A 13195-nucleotide genomic window follows, 5' to 3' on the forward strand; every position below is an offset into this window, starting at 1 on the left:
ACAGAAATGAATGAGAATATGAAAAAGAAAATACAGAAAATGAAACATTTGGAAATAAGATAGATAATTCAGTTTGAGCCACCTATGGGGGGAAACAATGAGATCATATTTCAAAAGATGAACTGAAAGCTCACAAGTGAGTAGGGTACACTACAGATGCAATCTTCTGGAAAAATATGTAAGCTATGAATAAACCCATGGAGAGCTTAGGAGAAATTTCAGTAGAGTGTCCCGGACAGAGTAAGACTGCCAACCACGAAGAAGTGAACAGAAATTCAAATAGAGGCTACAGTACACATTTAAGAAGTGTGGAAGAAACAGAAAAGAGAAAATGGGTCCACAGACTTGAAGAGGCACAATTAAAAGATGGCCACTTAAGATCCTAGATACCTATTTTTAAAAGGCTGAAAAAAAAAAAGAGGGGGCCAATAAAAAATGGGAGGGGTGCCTGAAGTTATCGGACAGGCTCAAGGTGTTGAAAAACACAATTCGGGATGAAATCCACACAGTGAATAGGGGGTAATTCTAGGGAAAAGGGGATGTTTCTTTCTTTGAGGCAGTGGTGAAAACACAATGAATACTGGTACAAGTTATGTTCAGAGGTAGAGGTTGGAAATCTGGAGGAAAGCCATGCCTATTTAACTCTATGTGGGAAACAGACTCATCTGCTAGTAAAAGAGGTGAGGGGTAGAGTATGTCTTCAGAAGTCAAATGTCTATATAACACATTCACAGGTGTCTGGTCAGGTGCCTGTCGAACTACTTAATAAAGCTGCTATACTTGCAGGGGTGTCCAACCTGCCGCCCTATGGCAGCAGGCAGCCCAGGACGGCTGTGAATGCAGCCCGAAACAAAATCATAAATTTACTTAAAACATCCTGAGATTTTTTTGTGATTAAATGTCACAATGTATCTAATGTGTGGTCCAGAGACACCAAAAGGTTGGACACCCCTGCTTTAAGGTAGTTACAATAGGTAGAATATAGCATGCCTGTATTTGATTACTTTTATCCCCCAATGTCTATTAAGCACTTTAGGAATATAAAAATCTTTAAGACATTGTTTCTGACCTGAAGAAACAGTTCAGATACTATTTTATATTTTTAAATATAACCTTTTCCTAAAATGCAATATTAAGTTACCTTGTAATAGGTTATAAATTGAAGCACTTCATTTTCTTCAAACCAGAGTAAAGGGAAACAATTTCAAGATGGCTATACCTTTTTTCTTTAACCTCATTCAAGGACATGCTTATTGATCTTAGAGAGAGGGGAAGGCAGGAAGAGAGAGGGAGAGAAACCTCAATGTGAGAAATACTGATCAGGCGCTCCTCGCGTGCACCCAAGACAGGACTGAACCTGAGACCTAGGCACGAGCCCTGACTGGAATCAAACGCACGACATTTTGCTCTATAAGACGACGCTCCAACCAACTAAGCCACAGGAGCCACGGCATGGTTCATATTTTTAAATGACTTTTTTTTGCTTTTGTGGTAAGAGTGGTAAATACTAACGCACAACTTTAAGAAAAGGAACTAGCCCTGGTTGAGGAGTTCAGCTGGTTGGAGAGTCATCCCTGCACACCCAAAGGAAGAGAGTTCAATCCCCAGTGAGGGCAGTCAGGACGCATACTTAGGTTGCAGGTTGGAAGCAACTGATCAATATTTCTCTCTCTCTCTCTCTCTCTTCCTCTCCCTAAAATCAATAAATATATCCTTGGGTGAGGATCAAAAATAAATAAACAAAAACCTGAACTGTTCCTGGTAGCTTAAATATGTCATAACAAAATGAAATTAACAGTCTTACGAAACACGACTATGCTCTATTTAAACCATTCTTTTTCTCAGGCAGTGTTTTTCAACTCATGTACACATACACAGAAACAAACTTATGGTACTGAGCTAATTTCATCTACTACTTGCTCAAAACAGTGACTTACCATTGTTTTACCATCCATTGAAAACTTTTTCATTTATTTACACTCAGTCTGTGATCCAGCTATACAAAAATATTTAAAGTATGCTAAACAGATTAAAAATCTAGTATTTTTTAACCCAATACTATTCTTATCTTTATAACTAAAATATATTAAAACACAAGTACTATACCACAAAGATACTTGTTCCTTCTCCAGTAAAACTGATTATAAGTTGGCCAAAAACATGGTTTGGTTTGGTTTTCTTTTGAGATTGTGAGGAAGTATAGCATCATAACCTGTAATTTTCATTGATTCTGTCACTATACCCTATTTAATCTCAATAGAAACTGTAATAAATTACGTATTTAAAGCCTCAGAAGTGTTAATTTAAATTATACATTAGAAGAAATGTCTCTAGAAAGTCAGGTTCAATTTTCAATATGTTATCACACTACCTTACTTATTAACTATTTAAGACTGTAGCATTATATACCTAAAGTCGTATAGTTTACCCAAGCTACGAGACTCTTGTATTATTAAACAGATAACACCATCAAAATATATACAGATGAAATTTTTAGGCCTTTATATAAGTGCTTTACAGTGTAGGAAACATTTTCTAAGCAAGTACTTTTCTGCAAACGTGTCAAAGCTGGCAATTTTGTTTTTCCAAAATTGTAAAATATTTTTTAACTTGAGTTATATGCAACTAAGTAGGGGGAAGCTAAAGAATCTAAAGGTAATATAAATGCTTTGAAAAAGTCAAATACTTTTTAAAATTTTCTAAACTAGAATAATTGGTTAGTCAAATGCAGCCAAGTTTCACATCATTTATCAAATCTTGTTTTCTTGGTAAGCCATATGTAACCAAATATAATCTGTAATAAGTGGCTATAAAATTTTAAACTGGAGAGGGAGTGACTTACATCTGTTCATCTGATTATTTCAATATCTATCCAAAATAATTTTCTCATACTAGAAAAGGTGCTTCAGCATTAACAATTATGTAAAACAAAAAAGAATTTACCTGGCCACCCTGCCAATCCTTTATTTTTCAATGTGACCAAGAGTTATACACTAAAATTCAACTTTCGTAATGTAGGTCCTTACCTAAAGGGAAAAGTACAGTTCAAATGACCAAAGTACTACATTTCTCTTTATTATTCTTCACTAAATCTCCACTTCTTTTAGGTGCAATGTTTTTGTTTTTAAAAAAATGACAAAACAGAAAAGAAAATGCAACATAAAAAGTGTATCTGCAAACCTAAGCTTTAAAAGAAGAAATATTTTTCCCAGACAGTAAAAAAGGACTGTGTGACTGACAGAGAAGTCAGGGTTTTACTTCAGTCTGAAAAACCCGAATTCATATGTTACGTGCATCTTAGTTTTATCATTCAGGACTTCCAAAGACCAAAAAAAGTATTCCCATAAATCAAACTCATTTTAATAGAAATATATGTTCTACGTTCTTCACACTTCTGATTTTAAGTCAGGCCTATAATGTAATATTTTTAAAATTAGATAGAAAGTTTATATTCCCAAAATTCTACAATAAGGAAAAAGAGTCTTTTAGATTGAAAAACAAAAGACACAAAGAGGGAGAGGAGGAGGACTTAAGAAACTGGTGGAGGATGATAAACAGATACTATTTCACAAGACTGATCACTTAGCAGGTGTCAAAGCACATTCTTAATCTTTCCCCCACGCTACCACAATATTTAATTGACTATAACGAAGTGAACTTTGGTCTCCAGCAATTTCAACATTCAAGTCAAAACAGATTTTGAAGGCTCCCAGATCTAATAAACCAGCTTCCCCCTGACTGTGGCCCAGCGTCTTCTACCATACCTGCCTCTCTACCTTCCCTGCCCCACTACCTTCCCTCTCATTCACTCTCCCACAGGAAGAAAAAATTCAATTAGAGAAAATTTGGGGGTCATGATAACAAAATACATTTAAGGTAAAAAATATTGTCCTCGGTTTGTTTCACTTCAAAGCCTTTCTGTTGGAAAAATACAGCTTTCAAAAGTACTGATTTTGCATTAACTTCTAAACATAAAGGACAAAGTTAGTTAAATGACTTACCTTTCCCTAACCACAAATAGCACTCGAAAAATATGGTATTTTCAATGTTCATCCAGTTCTTTTAACTTCCAAGTAGGAAGAGTAGAGGCTCTAAGACCCTCAGGACACAGTGGTGTGCCTCGAAATCGAGGCAATGTGCTGCCTTTGCGTAGAGACACAGCCCAAGTATCAACGAAGGAGAACAGCCTGAACTGCCAAATAGGTCAAGGTCTAATTTGACAAACACTTGGGTAAATAATATATATAACATACAACCCCCATCTCTATTCTAGCTCGGTCCTAACAGTGAGTAAGATAAGGTCCAGCCCTGGCCGGGTAGCTCAGTCGGTTAGCACATCGTCCCAATGTTGTGGGTCCGATCCCCAGGCAGTGCACATACAAACAAAAGAATGAACCAGTGAATGCATAAGTGGAGCAACAAATCGATGTTTTTCTTCTCTCTTCCTCCCTCTCACTCTCCATCTCTCTTGCTCTTTCTCCACCCCCTTTTCTCCCTCTCTAAAATCAATAAAAATAAAAATAATCTTAAAAAAATGTTTTTAAAGATAAAGTCCAAAACAACAGCTATGACAAAGCTACAGAATCAACACACTAATATTAAGGTATTTCCCCCAAACCACTCTTAATTATACCAAGCCAACCAAGAGAAGTGGGCTGTACTTCCCTAAGTTGGTCACATTAAGTGCTCTGGCTACCCTAAAAGACTCCACTGATTTAAAACTTCTACTCTGTATTTATGTCCCTATTCAATTCTAGGTGTTTAAAGGTACCAGGCAAGATACACTTTTTAAGCAGCTGGACCCAGAACCAGTAAGGACATTTAGAGCAATTTCTTGAGGCTCCCATTTTATCACAGAAAAATGATTACCCATGACAAAGCTTTCAGAAAGTTGTGTGGGACAAGAGAGGCAACTTTTAAAAAGCAATACAATATATTGATAGATTCCTCCATTTTAACAAAATTCTAGTAGTCTGTCTAGAAGTAATTTCCAAGTTAAACATACCACATTAGAAGTCTCAATTCAGACACTAGGAAATTAGGGCAGCTGCAAACCCCGAAATTTTACATGGACATTACTTTTGGCAGCAACAGTATCATCATACAGCAAGTCATTTTGTGTTCTCTAATAGTTAAGATGCAAGAATAACTCTAGAGGTATTTTAAATATGGAGAACTTCAAAGTTCCTTAGAACAAACACCCTATAAGTATTGCCATCTCCAAATGCAGATGTAAAGCTGCAGTGGAAATGACATTTTTTATGCCTTTGAATCACCATAACCACCAATAATGCAATTCGAACCTACTGTGTCACCACCCTTGGGGAGCTGCTGGATTGAGAACAGCATATTAAGAAAGTTAACTCCTCTTAACAAACAAAATAAAGTTAACTTCAAAAGTTACCAGAATAAGCCCTGACTGGTGGGGCTCAATGGGTTGGGCGTCATCCGGCAAACTAAAAGGTTGCCTGTTCAATTCCAGCTCAGGCCACATGTCTGGGTTGTGGGCCAGGTGCTGGGGTGTGGGCCAGGTCCCCAGTTGGGGGTGTGCAAGAGGCAACTTATCGATTTATCTCTGGCACATAGATGTCTCTCTCCTTTCTCTGTCCCTCCCTTCCCCTCTCTCTAAAAATAAATAAATAAAATCTTTAAAAAAATAAACACTTTTAAAAAGTGACCAGAATAAGTCATTCAGGCATTCAAATGGAAAATAACATGCAAACAAATGTTCCATTCAATGTATGGGAAACAGTTTCAGCATTCTGAAATATGCATGTGTCCCTTATCCCCTTCGTTATATATATACACCTTCAGTGTTCACGTATCAAATATTAAAAACACAAGCTCAATAAAAAAGTTCACTTGACAACTGTTGCTGTTTAAGTTGCAAGGGGGCTTTGAACACCTTGTAGTAAACAAATATTTACATGTCCTGCCATGCTAGTACAGCCACCTACCTCTGTAATTTGCACCTTACTTTATGGCACCCATGACAGAACAGCCCAAAAATTAAAACAGTATGATCTGAAGCTTCTTTTCAAGCATGTTTACAAGAAGAATTATCTCATAAAAACCATCCACTTTTATGTGACTCTGAAACTCCATGCCCAGAAGCCAATGACTGGTTTACAAGCAAGATAATGAGTAGTTCAATGGAAAAGGTATTATGACAATAAACTAAGACTGGCTCACCATGTTATGATCTGCTTGCCTAATATGTATGTTTAGCTACTGCAGTCAGCAATGTCCAAATATAAATTTAAAACATTTAATGGCTGGTTCTGTTCTAGATTTCAAGCTCGTCTTACCTTTTTAAAACATGGTTTTAATCTAAGAATTTTTTTTTAGAAAAATTTTCTCTGGAGTAGAAAGAAAAATTAACAAACTGTTGTTCAATTTTCCCATAATGACCAAAAAAATGAAATGTCCAAATCTCAATCAACTATTTCAACACACCTCTACCTTAACACAATTAAAAACAAGGAAGTTTCAAAAATAAAAGAAAAATAATCTTCAACAAGGTTAAACATTACATTCCACAAATAATAGCTCCCTACACTTTATGAATGCACCCATAAATATGCCAAGAAACGCCTCGTTGATTTAAACGTGAAGAATTTTATTTGGTTGGTTACATTTTCAATTACTGTCAAGTGGCATGAAGGCGTAAGGTAACAAACAGAACTATAAAAGTCTTTTTAAAAAGCTCAGTCATATTTTATTTAAATACTGTTTAATCATGACCTATCAAAACCGTATCATGGCTCATTGTATAAAATTAGCACTGCGCCTGAAAACATAAGCAGAATCTAGACTTATCAAACATATGTTGAGGCTTGCCCAGCTTCTGAAAAATTAAATGAGAATGCAGGATTAAAATGTTTTAGTTGGGAACAAACCCAACGATCCTACTCAAAAGTTTTCATCAAAAATTTGATCAAAAGGGGAATCTCTTAAAATTTTAAGCGCCCAGCAATTAAAACTTTGAAACAAATTGGAATGGTTTCAGTAGTAATTCTACTTCAGAAGTTACAGATAACAAGCAAATACCCCTCCAAAAAAAAAAGTAAAAAGAATTCAGCCGACCTCCAAACTACTAGAAGGAACACACAAGCACAAACACAGACTGTTTTACCAGCTTCCTTTCCTGACTCTGTACCAAAGAGCCATCAAAGTTGGCAACAGAATTAACCATAACATTTCCCTGTAAACTGGATGATAATCTGAAAAACTCCACTGTTGCTAATAGAAGCTCTTTATAATTAGAAGCAGCGAACTGACAGGTGGAAAATAAATTCTAACCAGGGCAGCAAGAGGTTGTGAAAACACGGTTCAAGGACTGAACGTGTTAGGACTACTTTGTAACAGGTCCAAGGTAATTCACAGACACATACACAAACCCTTTAGACCAACTACTCAAGCAGAAATAAGACTGAGAAACAGGGTTTGCTGAACATACCATTTTAAAACAGACTCCTCCCTCCCGACGGGAAAACAGACATTCTCATCCCAGGGCCTTCCATGAGTTCTCCCAGCACGGCGAAGGGAAGGCGGCGGCCGCCACCGTAACGAGAGATGCCGGCAACAGCCCCGCCGCGCGGCCGCCACGCCTTCCTCGGCAGCCACAGGGGACGCGAAGCCTCGGATCACATTTCTCCTCCCCAACAATCACACGCACTCACGTCCCAGGAGTTGACACCCTCCAAACCCGCCGCTCTGCGACGCCGGTGACTGGGCCACAAAGCCAGGGACGCAGCCATGGGCTGGGGCGCTCCAGTTGCGTGCGTGCCTGTGTTTGTGTTTGTTCCCCTTAATGAAAGACAAGAGGTATCCGTAGTGACGGCCTATGGCTGCGATGGGGGAAGAGGCACCCTGTGAGACTAAACAAAACTTTGGTTGCTGGGAAAAGCCGTTGCGCAACCTTGGCAAGGAGAGGCTTGGCCCAAGAGCGGCTTCCCGGAGGCTGCGCCACCACGCGCAGGAACCACGCGCGGCCTCCGACACGGGGCCGCACCAGCCCCTAGGGAGACGCCCGGACCGCCGCCCGGCGGAGGCCAGAGCCGAAGCGCGCGGCAGGAGGGCACAGAGATGGGCTACAGAACGTGCGACGAGTACGCGCCGCCCGGGAAGTGTCTGCCCGGCAGGGATCCCGATAAGGGGCGCCCTAGCCCGACGGCACTGGCCCCTCGGATGAGCTAGTGCCCCCACCCCTTGCCCTGCTCCCTTACCTTCCTAGAGGCCTGCGCTCTCCCCTCTTCGGGCAGCCGCAGCCCTGAGCATGTCCGGGGTGGGGTGCGGGGCAGTGCCGAGGACAGGGAGCCAGGCGCTTCAGCAGGCGGCACCACCCAGCCCGGGCTCAGCCCCTCTCCGCGGCCGCTGCCATCTTGTCCTGGCGGCTAAGAGGAAACGGCGAAACACCCTCCCCCGACCGCTGCTGCTGCTGCTCTGGCTGCTGAGTTCCGGGCCCGTCTCCCTCATCTTCTTCCCGGGGATTTGGGGTGGGGACGGCTTGGCTGGGCTTGGCTGGGGCGAAGGCCACCCTCCGACTGCTGGGGCCTACGGGAGGCGCGGGGTGCGGGGCCCACGGCAGTTGGGGCCCATTCCTGACGCCTCTGCCGAGAGAGGAGGAGAAGGAAGACTGCCGGGAGAGACGAAGACCGCGGGGCCCGCCGCTTGGTCTCCTCTGGCCTCCGCGCTGCCGGCAGTCGTCACCGAGGCAGCTGCCGCCAGCCGCCCCAGTCTCCGGCCCCTCCTCTGCGCCCGCTGGCCTCAGCAGCCGCCTCCGCAGCGCCACCGCCTGCCCGGGCGCACTGCGCGCTGAGCCGGGCTGCCCGCTCCGCTCCGGCAGCGGCGCTTCCCTGAAGCCCCTCCCCGGGGCCCGCCCGCCTGCTTGCTCGCTGCCGCGCCCTAGTAGCTCGGAGCCCGCCTGGCGGCGGGCGTAGATCCCACCCAGCGCTCCCTTACACCACCGGTCCTGCAAAGGAAGCATCTGCCAGTGCCCCCTCTGCTGTTCCAAACCTCGCTTTCCCTAGGCCCACTCCGCCAAAAATACGTATTTTTAGAAAGATCCTAACCACCAAAGGATGATAATGCTTGCGAGGGGTTTTGGCAAGCTTTTCAAGATCCTGTAATCATAGTTTCCCCTTTCACCCCTTTAAGATCTGTTTGGTTTTTTTGGCGTTTTTTTTCTTTTAAGGCCCAAAAATAAGGAAAGGGGAAATGTTGAGTCAAGTGAACAATCCCAATCTAACATAGGTCCTTCCCGCTCTCCCGTCCCAAAGAGTCAAGAGAATTGTAGTCAGGTTAAAGAACAGGGGAAAGGCCCTCTTGGAAATTTTCCAAAAGGGTCTCGAGGATCCAAACACCTGGAAATGTGAAGGTAACCCGCCTCTGCGTGGATAATTCTCCATCACGTTGTCAATTCCACTACCAAGGATTAGTTACCTCCCTCCCGGAGACAGGGAAATCAACAAAACGGCCCGTCTCAAACAACGTAATCATAGAACGATAGAATTTTAGAGACGAAAGAAAATACAGAGATCTTTGATCCAAACTCTTAAGCTAGGACAGGGGTTCAAAGAAGTTTATGTGACCTGCCCAAGGTTATACAGCAAAGCCCTGGTACACTCCTTTCCTTTTCCTTAGGAGACCCGACCTAAGTACCTTTCATCCCGAGGTGTTTTGTTGTGGGTTTTTTTTTTTTTTAACAGTTTCCTTTTGTTCTGAATTAATGTTTAACTTTTGGGGACTGAACACCTTTCTCTGAGCAATGCAAATGCCCTTTGTTCCCCTCATAATCTTCTCTAGGAGGGTTGAATCTACCACATACCTATTTATATCCAGATATTTTCTGTTGCAGTAACTGGGGTAGGGCAAAGGGAGTGGCGAATTGCTGCATATTTAATACCAAACATTTACTCTCTGCTTTACAAACTGGGAGTATTTTGGAAGGCGCCTTTAAAAGAGAAAGGCATACAGTCGGAAATTGGGAAGGCAGACAGTTGGAAATAAAATTTTCAAGTAGCAGATGTTTTCTTCAAGTTAAGGAAAGATAGGATAACCAGCTGAAACGTCTTCCAAAATAGAAAAACTGTGAGTGTCCCTCAGAGAGATAGCTGCATGTAGCCATTTCTTTTAACATAGTATTATTTACTTTTGATTTTAAAACAATAGTGGAAAGAACCAAAAAAAAAAAGGATGAAAACATTCCTCAAAAGGAAAAAGTTACAGTGATAGAAAATAAGTTAAACATATTCCACTAGAATTTCAAATTTTCAGAATTTTTGCAAAGCATTTCTCTAGATCACCTGTAACTGAAGGCTTCCATTCTCCTGTTATGTGGCATTGCTATATCTATGAAGAAGGTGAAAATGGGAACGTTTTTTTTTTCCCCCTTCCTTTCCTGAGGTTGGTACTTGAGACACAGGAGACATGTAAATTCCAGGAAGGGTTTTTGTCATCCTTTTCTTAACCATTGCATTGCCAGTGCCTAATAAACTGATTTATAGTTGTCTTTAGTAAACATTGCTAAATAAGTAAACACTATTAATTCAAGTCATCTTCTTTACCCATTGTCTCTCAACTTAATCTCTTTATCTCCTGCCTTTTTTCCTCTTTAATCCATTCTGAACACCAATACCCAGGAAATTTTTCAAAGTTCCTGATTTAGCCATTTCATGAAGTTTGTAAAAAAAAAAAATGTTAACATCCTCCCTCCCAGGAGCAGGCCCAAGTCTTTCCTGTCCCCCTCCTCTTCCCCCCAGGTGCCTTACCTTTACCTTTACCCAAGCTCCAAGTGCCTTTCTTTGCCTATGTAACTTCCTAAATAAACTTTCTCTTATATTTTGAAAGAAAAAGGAAAGTTTTTCATAGTCTTAAGTTCTTTTTTTAAATGCAAGATGCAAAAGTCATGTAGAAAAAAAAGGCCATAGAGAATAGAAATTTTGAGAGACTCACAGTTTTTATAGTCAGAGTGAAGATAAACCAAAGCAGATGAGGGTAGAGGGAGAAGCAAAGGTCAGACTGAGGTTTAGAAATTTATTCAATCAGCAAAGGAAGCTGTCACAGGTGGGCACAGCTAACCAGGTTCTTGGTGTTCGGGACAAAGAATTGAACCGAACAAACAGAGTTTATAGCAGAGAACATGGGAACAGGCCAACTCCAAGCAGAGACTGACCTCACGGGCTGGAGGGATTCTATTCTTATAGGGCGTATCCTTCCTGGCTAGTTTTGGTGGGCTTTTATTGTGCACATACAAGTAGTTGTGTTACTTCAAAGCTACTTTGCATGCAGTCTCCCATGATTTTCCCTGATTGGCCACTGAAGAAGGGGCCAAACAATATTACTGAATGGATCCCCCCTTCTCCTGGGGTCTCTCCGTACTAGGTTCACCTTGCCCACCACCAGGGAATTATAGCTCTCCATGTCAGAGATTGGTGAAAAGGAATGGAATTATTTATTCAAAAGTTATACAGACTTAAGAGTAATGACTTAATGTCTGCACTAAAATCCCAAAGCCCCTTAAAACACCCACAAACACACAGTCCTTCCTTCCCCTTTTTGCCCAGTCTGGGGTACCGCATCTCAGGAAAAGAAATAGAAATCTGTGGCTCAGGTAGCCCCCAGTTCTTCCCAGTAATCTGCACTCTGCTGATAGGCCTCCCTCAGTTCTCAGCACCATCAGCTGTGTCACCAGAATCTCCAGTTCTTAATCCAAACCCACATGGCACCTTCTGGGCCACCAGCAAGAGTCCTTTCACCCCTTTCCTTCCTACAGAGTCTCTCCTGCCTTCTTCCAAACTGTTAAGAAAGAGCTCTGCATCGCTGCTACATCTTGCTTTCCAGCTTCCTAAGCTGAGTGGCAAAGGGAGACCCAAAGCCATGAGGTTCTCCGCTGCTAAAGCCACATGGTTCTTCTCTGCCAGAGCCGCGCGGTTCCTCTCTGCTAAAGCAGTGTGATTCTTCTGTCCTGGCTGCTGCGCCTGGGTTTAAATCCCAGCACCAATCTTCCTCTGCAGCCCCATTTCGGACTCCTCCCACAATCGGCTATACTTGCCAGCATTCCCGTATTTTTCCAACTTTTCTGAGCTGCCATAGTTATCTGGGCAGGTGTGGCCCTGTGGTGTGGAGCCAATCATCTCCAAGCTCTGTAACATAGGCTCTGTAACCAGGGGGCATTGACTCCCAGTTACATCCTGGGTGGAAGTCACTCCCATCCCCCTGGCTCAAAGCATGGCCACAGCTATTTAACATATCTATGAAACCAGTTAAAGGTTATAGATATGTTAAATGACCAATCCTGAGGTTATTTGCAAAACTGTTGCTATGCAAAACAACTCTCAATGGCCCTGCCCCATGTATCCCATCCCCCAGCTCAGACTTGTAGGGGTGAGGATATCCCATATTTTTAATATTTCCTGGACACCCTGAGTTCTGGACCCCATTACAAATCCTTCTTTGGGGGGTCCCCTGGCTACCCCTCTTACAAAGCTAGTGAAGGATTTCAGAGGGACACAATATGACCAAGGAAGCCATCGGCTTTGAGTGAGGGAACTGAAAGGATGAAGTCGGCCCCATTTGCTGTTGTGGCACCATTTGCCTCCCAGGCCTATGACATTGTTAAAGGTGACTGCGATAAATTCTTCCGAGTTTATGTCCCCAGGACTGGAAATTACTGGAAAGCAAGAAAACAACTAACCGTTCCCTACAGCCACAGGTGGAAGATACATTGGAACAAACTGCAGCCTGGTGCTGCAATGCTGCAACATCCCAGAGGCCACACAATAGAAGCCCCCACCCTTCTTTAATCCGATTATAATCCAATAAAAGTTCAAAGCTCTGACCCCTCAATGCTGGTATATCTCTCCATACCATGCCCCTCTCCTTTCTTGGAGAATGAATAAAAACTTTATTCACTACACTTTCTTGTCTTTGTGAATTTTTTCACAGCCTGCAGCACTGACCACCCTAACAGGCACCATCTATTTTTTACTTTTTTGTATTTTTAAAATTTTCCTTTCATTCCAGGAAGCTCAGAAAGTCCCAAAGAAGTTGGACCCGAGGAAGCACATGCCAAGAACATCATAATTAAGTTACCCAAGATTAAAGATAAGGAGAGAATCTTAAAAGCAGCAAGAGAGAAGAGAGTTACCTACAAAGGAGTTCCCATAAGACTAGCAGCTGATTTCTCAAAAGA

General features: G+C 42.1%; 1 protein-coding gene across 6 annotated transcripts in view; it reads right to left on the reverse strand.

The window, feature by feature from the left end:
* Positions 1 to 8781, reverse strand: part of HIPK3 (homeodomain interacting protein kinase 3) — a 93210-nt gene extending 84429 nt beyond the window's left edge. For 2 of the 6 annotated variants that reach the window (XM_024559068.4, XM_024559067.4), the window contains exon 1: positions 8229 to 8781. The gene's annotated coding sequence lies outside the window, so the exon portion shown is untranslated. Of the gene's footprint in view, positions 1 to 7459; positions 7864 to 8228 lie in introns of those variants that run through there. The other 4 variants (XM_024559070.4, XM_024559069.4, XM_045193982.3 and 1 more) reach the window with 3 other exon arrangements.
* Positions 8782 to 13195: the final 4414 nt, after the last annotated feature.

This window comes from Desmodus rotundus, chromosome 5 (genome assembly GCF_022682495.2).
Source record: "Desmodus rotundus isolate HL8 chromosome 5, HLdesRot8A.1, whole genome shotgun sequence".
Classification (NCBI taxonomy): domain Eukaryota; kingdom Metazoa; phylum Chordata; class Mammalia; order Chiroptera; family Phyllostomidae; genus Desmodus; species Desmodus rotundus.